Consider the following 5284-nt stretch of genomic DNA (forward strand, 5'->3'; position numbering starts at 1 on the left):
GGTAAAGATGGATAAGACTTTAGCTTGGGAATAAAATATCAACGGAAACCTTAGAGACAAGCGGTGCCAAGACTAAAAGGAGCCACCAGTTTGTCGTTACGTCATAATCTAACGAAGCTATAAACAGGAATAATCGCTCGAAGTCAAGAATCCTTAACCTCATTCTAGCCAAATTCCTTTCTTTTCTTTGTCTATCGAATACCGTTTCGTTGAGGGATCCATTCTACCCTTTCAAAACTCATTCTTGATTCCTTATTTCAAATGATACCATACAAGGTGGTAACCTTATCTCCTAAGTTGCAATTTTGAAAGCTTTGATCATATTTCCTAAATTGACTTTGTCCTCAAGTTCGAAACCCGAATCGTCCACTCTCATTATCCTTCCATCCCAATCCTTCCCAAAACCTAGCATGCGTAGGTATATAATAATATATTCTCCCCCGTATGATATTTTCACTTTATAACCACCGTACTAGTTTTGACTCCTTATCTCCAAAATAATTTCTAAGCTTCGGGGATGAAGCTTCTTGTAAGTGGGGGGGGGGGGGGGGGGGAGTGTAACACCCCGTGTTATGCCCTTTAATTCCAGATTAATTATTTAATTAATTCCATTAAAGAATAGTTAAAAAGGATTTAATCTGGCCAGGATCCCTTAATTAATTAATGTGGTCCACGAAGGACCGTGGACCCTTGTTTATAATAAGAACTTTAAGTCTATTAGGAATAAAGAAAGTGGCATTTACCACTCAGATTCTAATTAGGAATCCTAGACCTATATACCTGTTAGGAATAGAAAGTAGGTCCTTACTATTCAGACTCTAATTAGGATTCCTAACTCTATAAATAGGGGATTAGAAAGCAATTAGAACCCTTACCACCCATAGTTATATTACACGAAATTATTCCCAGGAGATTTCCCACCACCAAGCCTAGGGAGATCAATTGGATGGAAATCTTAGAGAAGAACCTTAATAGCCAAGGGAGGATTAATTAAGGCTAAGAGGTAACACATGTCTTACAAAACCTATTTTCCTTGCTATATCTTATTTATTGGCTCCTTTGATAATTGTATGGATGATTCTGTAATTGAGTCTTGATAGAGCCCTTGCCTAGGACTCATATTGTGTTTATTTGATAATCTTAATGATCTTGATGTTGTGCATTGATTCTATGTGTAATCTTGTATTTTATTTATGTCTAGAGCTTTTCCCTAGGGTTTATATCGTGAATCTCGTTGTCGTGATGTTCTTGGTATATTTGGGTGGGTTTATGCATGATCGGGTGTTAAGTCTGGCCTAGGACTTGTCTTTAGGGCTTTGCATATAGCTTTCTTGATGTTCTTGAGGTTTCGGATGCTCCTGAACCGTTATGTGATTGATGTCGGGTCTTGGCATGATTAGGAATCGTGTTAAAACGTAATTGAAATGATTCATGGTTTAATCGTCGTTAATTGAATACGTGATATTGTTGTTACGTGTCAGAATGTGTTTGGACATGGTTTTGGGTTCCACGAACGAACCCCGAACCAGGAATTCTACCTTCGTACCAGTGAGAGGTAGGTGGGGCGACGAATCCCCACCACCTACCCGCTGCCCGGCGTGCCCAGTTCCAGCGAGCAGTGGTCTGCCCGCCGGGCACCCGCTGGAAAGGGGGCTGCCCTCCGGCGGGTGGTCCACCACCCACCGCCCACCCGCTGGAAATTGGTGGCGTGGCATGATGTTTTCCCCCGTTTGTTGTTTCCCCATATCCCGTCGTGTCCCGTTGTACCCCGTTTGATGTTTATCAGTCTCGTATGATATTTTGAGTATCGTTCTTGGAATTTGTGTGTAGTGCGTGTATCGTTTGGTAATGTGCTTTGATTTTTATTTATTATATGATTGATTGATTGAATGATGATGGGCATCGTGGTTATTGCGCAATGATCGATGTGACTGATTAGAATGAGATTGTGATTGGTGGAAATGAATTGTTGGCGGAAAGCACAACGAGTGCTCGATTATCGTGCTAAAGGCACATACCACCCCTTAGACTTGCTGGCTAAAGGTTGGGTCATGGTATAAGTGTCGTGGTGTCATGTTAAAGCTATATGCGCTGACCCCTTTGTATTGGTGCTAGAGGCACGGACCATGCGAATGTCACTTCGATGCTACCATGTTGGTGGACTTGTTGGTGGTTACGGAGTGGGCATGTAGTTGCTCCGGAGGAATAAGAATGAGGTATAAGGGTGGCCTGGAGGTACAGGTTGGAACTGAAATAAGGATGGAGTGGAGTGAAAAGGTTGGAACTTGGTATAAGGTTGGAAGATGGATTGTGTGCCTTGATGATTACTTGCTAATTGATTGTCCTTGAATCCCCTTGTTACCTTTAATTGCTATTTATGAGCTTACTTGTCTATTATGCCTTGTCTTGTGTTCTTAGGATGCACGCTAGTCTTTAAGATTATTCTATAGCGTCAAGTCTGTTGTTGCGTCTTGAGTCTTGATCTTGGTTTAAAGCTAGATTTGATAAGGTTAGATTTCCGGTTTCAAAATGATTTTCTTATATCTACCTATATTGTACTTAACGCATTGGAGTGGGTTACCAGCATTATTCGCTGACAGTTGTTACACCGTATGTTTTTCAGGTGCAGATCAGTAGCTTCAGAGCGCGTTAGATGAACTCGTGGATTTAGTTTAGTATTAGTTAGATGGCCTGTGAGCCTTGAAATGTATTGTGGATAGTAATTATAGTTTATGCCTTGTTTAATTAGTTTAGCCTGTGCATCTAGGTTCTCAAACCTAGATGTGGCACAGCAGCCCGACCCTTACGGATTATTTATGCTCTGTTTGGGATGATCAATGATAGTTTGCGTTATTTATATAAGCTTTTAATTATTTTAAAAATTAGGGGTGTTACAGCTGCGGGATCGAGACCGGGTTACCTGAGGCCGTCAACGACCGGCCATTGCCCTGTATTCCGGACAAAGTCCCCGAAATACGAACAAATTTTGTTCGTCGAGAGAAACCGGGTGGCCGGCCATCGAGAGATCTTCAATCAAGAGTTGTGCACGTCCCAAATACTCGGCCGGAGAGTTATTACCTTGCCGGAATGATTGGAACTGCCCACGAAGATTTAGGCACCGGGCACATGTGGAGGACCTGAGAGTCGCAGTGATGGATTGCCATACTTCCCGCAATGTATTCCAGACAACCGTTAGATACATCACCTCATCTGTCAACGAGGAGATCAAGAGAGAAAGGATCGATTGATCCGGTTGCGTCCACGCCTTAAAAGTCGGATTCACCATAGGTACGGTGGTGGTAGCGCCAGACGCCGAGTCTTCGGCGACGGGAACACTATCGACGATTGGTGGAGGGCACGGGGTTTTTCCATCAACATACCCGAGGAGACCTTGGCCGCGTAAGAAGGGAATAAGCGTAGTGCGCCAGAATAAGTAGTTTCTGGTGGTTAGCTTATTGGAAATGAAATGGTGGGCGGTAGATAAGGTGTTTGAGGTGGTAGCCAAAGGTGGTGCGGCGGCGATCACGGTTCTTTCCGAGGAGTTGGTCGACATGATGGGTTTTTGCGATAGGGTGAGAGATTTTAGGAAGATCTAACCTAAGGCTTAGCTGAGAGAGAATAATTCAATTCAAATTACAAGATAGAGATTACAATACTAAGAATAGTTAGGAAACGTAAAACTCTCGTAACTAATAGACTAACTCAAGTCAGACAATCCCAAACCACACAATTATTAACTAATTACAATAAGAAAATAATAGCGTAACAATAACACACACACACACACACACACACACACACACACACACACACACACACACACACACACACACACACACATATATATATATATATATATATATATAAGAGTAAAATATCCTCCCTACAGTATTTTCCTGCCCAAACTTATTTTACTAGTCAAAGTAATGGTAACTTTTATTTGGTAAGAAAATGATGCATGGAAATTGGTAATATTGCATTGTAATATTTGATAATAGAGAAAAAGGTCAAATAGGCCCCTAAACTTTACCCTAAAGGTAAATTACATCCCTAAACTTTAAAAAAATTCAATTAAACACTCAAACATGTCAAATTGGGTCAATGAAGCCCAAAAACCGGTAAATTACCTGTTATTACAGGTCATTTTAATTTCGGTGACGAATTCCGGCCACCGGTGACGAATTTCGGCCACCGGTGACGAATTCCGGCCACCGGCGACATTTTCCGGTCGTCCGGTCATCTTCCACTGGAGAAGACGACCGGATAATGTCACCGGTCGCCGGAAAATGTTGTCGGTGGCCGAAATTCATCACCGATGGCCGGAATCCATCGCTGGAATTGAAATGACCTACTATAACATGTCATTTACCGGTTTTTGGGCTTCATTGACCCAATTCGACATGTTTGAGTGTTTAATTGAACCTTTTTAAAGTTTAGGGGCCTGATTGATCTTTGGGGTAAAGTTTAGAGGCCTGTTTGACCCTTATCTCTTTGATAATATTGTGTTGTCCTTAATTATGATGATTAGAATAAAAAACATAAGAATATTAAAAATAATTTGGTAATATTAACGTAGCAAATCATAGTAGAATTAAAGGGAAATGACACTTTTTCCCCCTGAGTGTTATACTTATAGCATTTTTCCTCCCTAAATTATTTAAGTGGCTCTTTTCCCCCCTAAAATGTTAAATGGACATATTTACCCTTAAAATAAATATTTAAAAAAAAATATTTCATTTATTTTTTTTTCTCCAACAAATTATTACTATAATTTGGTTCAAACCAAACAGATACTATAGCAACCAAATCAAAATATTCCAATTACAATTTAGAATCAAAACGCGATATTTAGAGTTTATTAAAATCGCAAATCGAAATGGCGAGTTCATGTTCCGAACTGAAAAAATAAAATACATTTATTGTTGAATTTAGACTATTTTAAAATAAAAAATAAAATAAAATTTAAAATAAAGACGATTCAAAATCGTGAACCGGATCCGGAAACGCCAGTTCACAGTTCATGATCCAGTTTTTTTGGTTCATAAATTTAATAAATTGAAATCTAAATATTGGATTCTAGATCTGAATCATAATCGAAAACTTTTAATTCGATTGCTATAGTGTCCGGTTCAGTTCGAAACGAACCGTGGTCATTGCTACATATACACAATAATTTGTTGGAGAAGTAAAATAAATAAAATGTGTACTTTAAGAGTAGAAATGTCAATTTAATATATCAGGGGGGAAAACCACCACTTTTAAAATAATTGAGGGGGCTAATGTG

This window comes from Ipomoea nil, unplaced genomic scaffold (genome assembly GCF_001879475.1).
Source record: "Ipomoea nil cultivar Tokyo-kokei standard unplaced genomic scaffold, Asagao_1.1 scaffold1525, whole genome shotgun sequence".
Classification (NCBI taxonomy): domain Eukaryota; kingdom Viridiplantae; phylum Streptophyta; class Magnoliopsida; order Solanales; family Convolvulaceae; genus Ipomoea; species Ipomoea nil.